Source organism: Psammomys obesus, unplaced genomic scaffold (assembly GCF_907164565.1).
Source record: "Psammomys obesus unplaced genomic scaffold, mPsaObe1.curated_primary_1811, whole genome shotgun sequence".
In the NCBI taxonomy this organism is placed as follows: Eukaryota; Metazoa; Chordata; class Mammalia; order Rodentia; family Muridae; genus Psammomys; species Psammomys obesus.
In genome coordinates this window covers 11,859,086-11,869,662 of record NW_026593286.1, presented here as the reverse complement: position 1 = coordinate 11,869,662, position 10,577 = coordinate 11,859,086, and positions in this window count along the sequence as shown.

Below are 10,577 nucleotides of genomic sequence, written 5' to 3'. Positions count from 1 at the left end.
ACGCACATATTTTCCTTTTTTTTTTTTTTTTCTTTTCTGAAGTCTGCCATCTGACAAGTTGTTTGTATTTATAGCACACAGCGTAATGTGTGGGTACACGCATATTTTGTACAGTGACTAAATCAAGAGGTACTAGTATATACGTTACCTTACATACTTCCTTGCTAATTAGGGTTGAGAAGAATTCAGTTCTTAAAAGAATCCCCTTTTACTTTTCTGGCTGCAACTAGTGTCCGTTCTGTAGTCTATGGTGTCACTTTGTTAGTGATTTTACTGTTTAAAATGCCCCTCAAGCCTGGTTCTGAGGAGCTGCCTAATGGTATGAATGCAAGAAGGCTATGCAATGTGTGACTTATAGAGAAAGTACAAGTGTTTGGTGGCTTTGTTTGGGCAGGCACTTTGATACTGTGGACTGTGAGTCCCCTGGTGATGAGTTCATATGTATGGAAAGATGCTTTTATATGGAGACATTCATACATAAGAGTATAAATCAGTTAGTGGGGTCACTGAGACCAGTGCATCACAGGACCCTAACTTTGCATTTCTCCAAGCACTTTGGCTCACGATTCACTAACACACATCATACTAACCCTACAAAGCTACCATGAATGAATCTCAAGAGACGCTGCCTCAAGAATATAGTTTCTGGGTTGCATTGACACCTCTGAGATGTTCAACCATAACAAATTTCACCAAACTAATATAGAAACAGGAGCGCTTATGGATCTCCCTTGGCCTAATGGAATTTCTTCAGTTTTACAGTCAGGTTTCACTGAAGCTCACCTTAATCTCTTAGATTGAGGGCTTATTGCTTTATATTTACTGCTATATCTACTTTTCCCTTCTGGAATAGATAACAGTCTTATGGTTATGTTCATACAATTTTAGATTTTCAGTAGTAGAGAGGCGCACAAATATGGCAATACATCCCTCTCAGAAGTAAGATAGTCGAAGCTATAGCTAGAGGGGTGGCCATGATTTAGAATTCCCTCCATTCTGCTGACTTCTAGTTAGCAAATGTGAGTCAAGCTGAAAAAAGGAGGTCATGATCAGCAATATGTAAAATTGTTAAAAGGCAAATACAATAGGAATTAATTCTACATTGCCAGTATCATACATATTTTATTGATAGCCCATAAATAAAAGATTAGTTTCTCAGATAAATTAGAATTCTGTCATTGCAAGTTCAGGATCCAACTGATCAGTAGTGATATATTGTGAAAAAAAAAATCATTTAACTAGAGGAGTGTTAGGTCACTGTGTCTGTGTGATAGAATGCTCAGCAGTTTAAATGCACACACGCACACACACACATAAACACATACACCCCAAACCCACACCATATACACACAATTACTGAACGTCTGATTCTCCTAAGCATAACATCCCAGGACTGTAGTGCTGTGATTTCAGCACACACAACACACTCAGTTTAAGAGGTGCTGTATGAAAAGATTCCTGGGTACGGGGCCAGGACCCTATCAACCAAACCATATACCCATCCCAACTTTTTTCTTTTTTAACTTTGATTGTACTGGGACTTGAACCCTGAGCCTCACTGATACTATACAAATGTTCTCCTTCTAACACCAGCCCTTGCAATGCTTTGTATTTGTGAACAGTTATCTGTTCATGCAAGCTAAAGAAAAACACACAAAGTTGAATTCTATTTTCACTCATTCAGAGGAAGGAAAATATCATGAAATAATTTAAAATATTTCCATTGTTCAGGTATTGCATTAATATAAAATATTTTATTTCTTATTTTATATGATAAAAGTATAGGTAGGTGTTTTTTTCTCTATTAAGTAGAACAATATCACATTCTGAAGACAAGTGCTGACCAGAAGTCATTGGCCTTGAGTTCAGTCCCTATTTATTTTTAGTTATCTTTCTAATATCCTGTGTCCCACCCAAAATCCCTCTTATATATCTTTATGTGCGCTTGCATGTTTACTTACAAACTCTCTTGTGTCCCCTCAGGTTTCAATATTCTTAAAAAGGTTAATTTAAGCCAGCCAAATGGCTTTTATTTATGTTAGAAGCAAAATTGCACATGTTGTTTTATTATAAATATTGTCAGTCAACAAGTCTCTTGGAAGACTCAACGATTGTAAAATAGTCCCAGATTAAATATGTTGAGCTTGCCAACCAAAGTCATTTATTCAACATCTGCTACATGCAAGACACTAAGCTATTGGAGTAGAAGGCCACAGCAATGCAAAACAAAAACAAAAAACCCTCATTTCTGCCACCTGGCAGTTACCGCTACAAGCAGCAGCACTCAGTGTGTGTTGAATGAAATCAGAGGCAATAGAGATGGCTCCTTGGAGCCATCAAGGAGAATGTGGTACTTATGAGTATGTCCTGTTTGTCCTTCTCTTGCCTGTCACTGTGAATACTCAAGCACAGTAATCTAGGACTGAGTGGCATTTGATTTTTGGGACCTTAGACCCTTCAGGGTTACACAGGTAAATCACCAAAATTAGCAGAGAGGGAATTTAAATTAGATGCTAGAGGGGGGAGGGTAAAAGAGCTGTGGCTTAAGACGACTCTTAGGGATGTGATGATCGCAATCAAGTAATCGCATGTGTGCAGTACTCATGTGTTTGCCTGGTAACATGCTCCTTGCGTGACTATAATGGTCAGACAGAATGAAAAACCACCAAGTAGCCCTTTTCTCTTCTCTATGGCCTTTCTAAGAGAATGCTCAGTGTATCCACAGAGGAAGGCTAGTCGGGCGCCATCATTCACATAGAAGAAGGGTTCAGAACAATCCCTATATGTTAGGCAATGAAGCACAGGTGCTTCATCTAATTTGGATAATAAGAACGATCACAAAACAAAGCACGGAAAATAAATGAATGAAAGCAAGCCAGATGATAGCTCATCTTTTTGTAACTCTACTCGTGGATGCTCACTCTTCTCAAATTTTCACTTGAGGAAGTAACTATGGTTTTCTTTGTCCTGGTCAACACTAAATTTACCCAACTTATTTTTATGCTGAATACTATTTATGCCTATAATTTTTAAAATGACCTTTCTTTACTAAAACAAAACACAAAACAAAACAAAACAAAACCCTAAAGCCCAAACAAAACATAAACAACAATCAAAGAGCCCAAACATAGAACTATTGAGATTGCTACTTTTCACAGGAGAGATTGCTACGCATTCTCTAAAAAATGGCCCATAAAAAGGCCATTCCTTACGGAGGGTCTGTATTCCACTTTTATTTTTTCAAAGATAAGACTGATAATCACCCCAACATTCCTCATCATGTCAACCTTCCTCTTTCCTTTTCTTCAGCTGTGGTCTTGCCGCGAGCCCTTGGTTATGCAGCAAGTTCTAGCCAGTGAGAGGAAATTCAAACAAAAACCTCTGACATTGTCTTCTAATCCACGCGAGATGTAGAAACATCCAAACAGCTTTGCAGCAAAGGGAGCACACGGAGGTTAGTGTCGTCCCTAAGGCTCTATGGGCAGACTTGATTCCTTTCATTTAGCTGGTCAGCAGAGCTCCAGGGTACGTTGATGAATCCTGGAGTGACTTGTGGACAACATGTAACAAGATAAAGTTATTTTCTTTAAAAAGGCTTAAAATGTATTTGTGTGTATATATGTGTACGCCTATGTATGTGTGTGTGTGTGTGTACATGCATGAATGCATCCTTGCTGGGGCCAAAAGTGGATGTCCGGTGTCTTCCTCTAATGCTCTCCACCTTGTTTTTTGAGGCAGGTTTTGTCACTGAAGCCAGATATTACTGGTTCAGTTAGAGTAGCTGGCCAAGGAGCTAAGGAGCTCCTTGGCTCTGCACATTTCTGCCCTTTTCTAGCATCGGAGTTATAGAGCTACATCACCATGCCCAGCTAGTACATGAGCATCATGGGTCAGAACTCGGTTTCTCATGCTTGTGTGGCAGGAACTTTACTGAACAATTTATATCCCCAGCCCCAAGACAAGGCGTAGTTTCTAGAAAATATTACTCCAACCTCAGGTGTAGAATGTAGCCATAGATCTGGCACATGCATTACTTAATTAGAAAAGAAGTTCAGGGAGCATTATCATTCATATGTACCATAGGTTTGTGGTTTTACTCCACACAATATCAACCCTTTTGCTGTCGGACATGGTGCATTTTGAAGAACTCTGCCGTAGCTCTGTTTATAGGAAGCCGAGTAATGCTACCCTCACCTAACCTCCAAAGTCCATATCCTAAACAACCCATACTGCCCCTGGGATAGTTTTCCTGTTGCCATATCTGGTTAAAAAAAAAAGACCTCTTAAATGAGGGAAGACTTATCTTGGTTCATAAATTTCAGCGGCTTCCCTCCATGGTCACTTGGTTCTACATTTCTAGGTCAAGGATAAAGCAGTAAATCATGACATCATTCTCCCACATGACTTGCTTCCTCACCTGGGCTTCACTTCAACTTCCCAATAACAACATCCCTTTATGAATTCATCGTCAATATATCAACACCCTCGTGACATAAAGTAATTATTGCACTGGTGTCCAAGCTCTCAATGTATGAGCAGTAGAGGCCATCTATGAGCCAAAGCACAGTACTCTATGCCTGTCTCTCAAAGGGCCCATGTTCATCTCATAACGCAACATGGCTTTAACCTCCAAAAGCTCCCATGATTGTAACAGTTCCTCTGTTGCTCAAAAGTTCAATTCCAGAGTTTTTGCTCAGAACAAAGGTGAGCTCATAGCTGTGTGTCTCTAGGAATAATAATAATAAAAAGAAACAGGCCACATCCTTCCACAATGCAAGGTGCAGAGCAAACAACCCCATGGCAAAAAGGAGACACAGAATAGCAAGCATCTTATGAAAGCGAGGCTGACACCTAGCAGGGCAGGCATCAAGCATCTTCAACTTCCTGTGTACACCAACTAGTAAACTGAGACTTTATCAGAGTGGCTTTTCTTTCACCTCCAAAATAGAATTCCTTGGCCAATTTCTTTTACTAGAATATTCAGTTAATTACTTGATCCTCCCCTCAGGCTTGCTCCAGGCCTAGTAGGACAGCAGAATGCCAAACTTCACCGGTGAAGAGTAGTCAGTGTGGTTGGAAATTGGGTTGGAAATATCCTTAGTCATGATTACAACTTCACAAGGACTTTCTTGAAGCTTGATTGGGCTTGGTGGTCACTATGGGAAGGAAGTCCTTTTTTAGTAGGAAGGCAACTGAGGAGAAGTGGTCAGAAGTTCATTGAAACCCTTGAAAGACACACCCTGGTCTTCAAACAAAAGAAAAAAGTACTCTTCGTGTTTTATTTTAAAAGTAGACTTATCACATTTTTTTTTAAATCGAGGAATTACTTTGAGGCCGTGTCCATTGTTATTTGTTGCTTAAACCTTTGCCAGTCACTGGACAGTGACAAAAGGCTGAAGTCATTGTGTGTAGGATTTAAGCTGAAGAAAGGATGTTAGACCTTGAGACAGAAAAGGGGTTTCTGTGATGTGAACAGGATGTCCCTAATTCCCTGTGCATGGCTTGGATTTTGAATGCATCTCTACTTTAATTATCCTTGAAGGTAAAAACCACATCTTGTACCTAATGGGTACAAGATTACTTCTCTGGGGACATTACCTCTTCAGTACTTCCTGGGAGTCGGATACTCTTCGTACTTTGCATAATTTAGCTCATTAAATCTTTGGGATGTAGAGAATGCCAGAATATCTCCATGTTACAGAGCAAGGATCTGAGACTTAAAGAGACCTATTAATGATGCTTAAGATCACCTCCCCTTGATGGGGGAGCAGCCTTGCCAGGCCACAGAGGGAGACAACACAGCCAGTCCTGATGAGACCTGATAAGCTAGGGTTAGAGGGAAGGGGAGGAGGACCTCCCTATCAGTGGACTTGGAGAGGGGCATGGGAGGAGATGAGGGAGGGAGGGTGTGATCGGGAGGAGATGAGAGAGGGGGCTACAGCTGGGATATGAAATGAATAAACTGTAATTAATAAAAAATAAATTAATTAAAAAAGAAAAGTTCAGTAAAAAAAAAAAAAAGATCTTATGGATGTATTAAAGAAAAGGTGTGTGATTTCAATCCCATGAACCTTCTGCTGTAAGACTGATGACCAGCAGGGCTGGTGTTAGTCTTTACAATTTCAATCATTGTGCAGCTGGAGTGTTGCTGTCAGGAATTAGTAGAGAGGAGGCAAATATTTGAAAGCCAAGGTCCCCTTCTAGAGAGGCTGACCTTAACCCTGAGCAGGTGTGGCTTGGGCAGTGAGGCTTCCAAGTGTGTCCTGGTTCACTTGATAGTGTGCTGAGCCCAGGATTGGAAGCCACTTGGTTACATGCAGATTCTGGGAGTATTGAGGCCTTCTCATCTTAGCTCCAACTTTTAGAATGTTACTTTTCTTGGAATAGCTTCTGCAAGAGTAGCTTTCAATGCTGAGTTTCTGGAGTAGAGACCAAGCTTCATTATAACCCTAAAAGTACAAGGAAGGCAACTGGGAAGAACATGGAGCAAGTATTTGGGACGACCACTCAAATGAGTGGTTTAGAACAGGACAGAGTCATGCCAGGGGCAGTTCCTGTTTCAAGAAGGAAAAATTCATACAATGATAAAACAACAGGCTGCTCTAGGATCAGTTCAGATGCAACTATAAGCAAAGGTTATGACAGAGATGAAAAAGAAATAATCCTGTAGTTTGAGTAGATGATATAAAGTCATTCACCAAATAGCTGCTATAATAGAATTAGAAAGGCATCAATTGGCCTACTTAATGGATACCCACCTAACTACTGCCATTTAACAGATTACTTTTCTACTGTGTTAAATGGTATAGTAATGGGAACAGAGAATGCTTTCCCTCCTGAGCTGTCCACTTGTTCACTTAACCCTCAGTCCTGAATCTCTTATTACAGTAGAGAACAGGGTTAATAAAATAGGATGGCTACTGTTAACTGTCAACTTCCCAGAATCAAAAATTACCTGGGAGAGAGGCTCTCCCGAAAGACTTGCCTGGGAGGGGTTATCTTACTTGGGTTAATTGAGATGGGAAGGCCCAGGCTAAAACTGAGCAATGCCATTCACGGAGTTTAGGGTCCTGGACTGAATAAAAAAGAAGAGAAGTGAGCACATGCATCCCTTATTCTTTCTCTCAGATGCAATGTGACCATCTGTTTCAAGCCTTTCTTTACTTTGGGTTCCTGGCCATGCAGGACTGTCCTCTTGAGAAACATGAGCCAGATTAAACATCCATCCCCCAAATTGCTTTTATCAGGATATTTTATCATAGCAGCAGAAAAATAAACCAAAACATTGGGCAAAAATGTTATTTCAAAAAGCAAGCGTGTGTCAGAGACCAGTGTCTCTGTGGAGAGACTCAGTGTCTTTCATCTATGTGGAAAGACTTGGTTGTTCCCCTGTTTCTCAGAATTCTTAGTCCGTAGCAACCGTGCCTGAACTGAGCATCCTCAGGATGAGGGAGAAGAGGAAAGGTGAGGGTCCTGGGATGAAATATGTTTAGACGTGAATGAGTGAAAATGAGACTGACCTTTGGTACTTGAACAAGAGGGTTGCTGTGTTTCTTGTGATGGTAAGACAAAGATGAGTGTCTACATGGGTTTCACAATGAGGACCAAGTAGATGGCTGTGTGTGTGTGTGTGTGTGTGTGTGTGTGTGCAACAGACATAAAGAATAGGTTAGTAATTTGACGGGGAGTAGAAAAGACACGAGAGAAATTGGAAGGGGATGAGGGAGAGGTGGAAATGATGTAAATACAGTACTCACGTATACAATTCTGAGAAGATTTAAGTAAAAATAATTTTGAAATAATCAAAAAGAGGAAGAAAGGGTACAATAGAAGATTTGAGTGGAAACCCGACTTCCGAAGGGAATCACCTTTTAGAAAATCCTGGTAAATCCTGAACCACAGAAAGTTTACTCTTTCTTTGAACTCAAGGTGAATGGTGTTACAAGTTAAAAATTTCCAGGTGGCTTTAGGATTTCAAATCATTAAGCAAAAACATGACACCTAGCAAACACAGTTTTTCTTCTCCCTCCTTTTAGAAAAGACTGCAGTAGTCACGGACTACTTTGAGTATCGGTGGCATTAATGATAGAGACATAGAAAAAGGTTTAACTGCTTTTTATTCCTGCATGTAGAAGGGTGTTCCCTAGCTATATGTGTTTTCAAACACAGACCAAATGAATGCAGATTGCTTAAGTTAACTATTGTTCAGGCCTCAAGAGTCAGTCTCCACAGGAAGGAACATGACTGAAGCTGTTAGCAGTTAGTGGAAGAGAGCCTTGTGTAGAGTGTGTTTGACTATCCTAACTGACCTTCAACATATTCTTCCCTTTGTCTGAAGCTAAACTACTTTGAGAGAGAAGTCTTCAGGGAATGTTCTTTGCTCTTTATGCACAGCCTAGCACTGTGGCCCTAGGCGAGGTCTAGATCTATACCACAGGTGAAGCACTCCTAACACATTCCTGTCCGCCAGCATTTGATGAAAGCGGAACACATCTGGGTGTGTTCCTGTCAATCATCTTTCCTTCTTGAGAAAGACCAGTAGTATACGTATTTTTTATTCCAGACAGCATCTCTTGGCCCAGGATGTCCTTGAACTTCTGATGTAGCTGCCTCTCCTGAGTTCTGGGATGACAGGTGAGTGCTCTCACTTCCAGTTCTATGTGGTTCTGAAATCTTTGGCCTCTGCATGTTACCTTTACCAACCAACCCACATTTCTGGCTCAGAAACAGTTTTTAAACAAAATCTGCTCACGTGTTCTCACCAAATACATTTGGCGCTGAGTTAGAGTATGATGGCACAAAGCTTCAGCTTTACTGCCCGAGAAGATTTTATTTCTCCTCCCACCCAACTTTTTCTCAACCCCAAACTTCCTTATCCTCTTGGCATCCTCTAAAGATAGCTTTCTTGATCCACTGTTTTTTTTTTTTTTTTTTTAATCTATGCTTGGGAAATGATGTTTAAGTCAGAGATTGAAATCTGGCCTTCTAAAGCTTAGATATGGGTCCTACATAGGCTGTGTCTGACTTTCACAGAGCTAAAAAAAAAGTGAATATGTCAATATTTATGAATGGGAGATTGTGCGTAAGTACCTAGATTTCAACACCCCTTGACTGTGGAGGCCAAATGTTGTGTAACAAAGGTGACCATGCTTCCTTTGGGTTGGGCACCTGAGGGTCTGCCCTGGAGTCCTCACTCATCTCTGTACTTGTCTGTCCTTGGTAGGCACTTGAGTTTTCTGACTTACACGCAGCCCACTGGAAGTGCGGTACCTAAGAACTGCAATATAATTCACCTGTTAGAATGTGGCTGAAATTTAGTCTACATTACTTGTCACTCATTATATCTAAAAACAGTCTCAGAAGTCTTAATATCTAGTACTCTAGCAATAGGTACAGATAAATCCTCAGGGAACAGAGGGTTTAATTTCAAAGTTTAGATTTTGATACTGAATGGGTTTTGTTGTTGTTTTTGTTTGTTTCCTTGCTTGTTTCTGATGAGCAATATTAGACTCATATACTTGCCACTTCTGTTTAGGGCAATGAATATAAACAAAATGCCAGCCACACAGTTAGTCATTGAGTTTGTCATTAGGGATAATTAGTCATTGTAATTTTTCTAATTAGGACATAATGTCAGTTTTGTGTGTTACTTTTAAAAAGCCCTGAGTTTGAGCAATGTTTTCTACTCTTGAAAAAAAAAAAAAGACAAAAGAGTGTAAGTATGAAACTCTAAGGCTGCTCGGAACAAAGCTGTGCACAAACAAGTATGGCACTTCACGGCTAACAGCGGAGTTTCTACTCAGTGTGTCTTAATTTCTTGGTGAATGTGTTTTTATATCTCCTCTATGTCTTTTTCCCTCAGATTGTAGCCCTGCTCTGCTCTCCGGTCTGCCATGTGGTGGAGAATATTGTTAATCTTGAATGAAAGTGATAAAAGAAACAGCTGATGCTATTATGTTACTTTCACTGCAGGTTTTGGTGGCCTGGTCTTCTTGCAGCAGTCTGTCTGTGACTGTTAAAAACCTCTTCATAGGGTCAGCATGGATCCCTCCTACCTCTGCCTTGCTATTGCTTCTCCTTCAATGTGGGGCTGGAATTGGAGAGTCCTGGGCCTTTCTTTTTTTAGGTGTTTATAATAGCGCATGACAAGCATAGCTATATAACAGAAACCACCTTGGAACGCTTACTTAAAACAGAAACTTCCAGGCTCCTTCCTAGTTTCTACCTACCCAGTAGATCCGAGTAAGGGCCTATGGATCTGTATTTTAACACTGTTAATTATAAAACCAAATCTCAGTTTGAAAACGACACAAGTTTTATAAAGTTATTATAAACAGGAGTGGGAGAGAGTCTATGTACTGAAAGCTTAGGGCTTCTGTGGGGGGGTATTCTGAGAGTTTCAGACCCTTGAGTGATAATGATTTGAGTTTCTTCTCTCTCCTAATCAGCTGTGGTCACTTTGTGCATGGCAGTCTGAGTCCAAAGCACATGCAACGGATTTGCTTGCACTCACATTCCAGTGACGTTGACTCCTCCAGAGCAAACCAGTTAGTAACGATGAGCTATCAATACAGTAT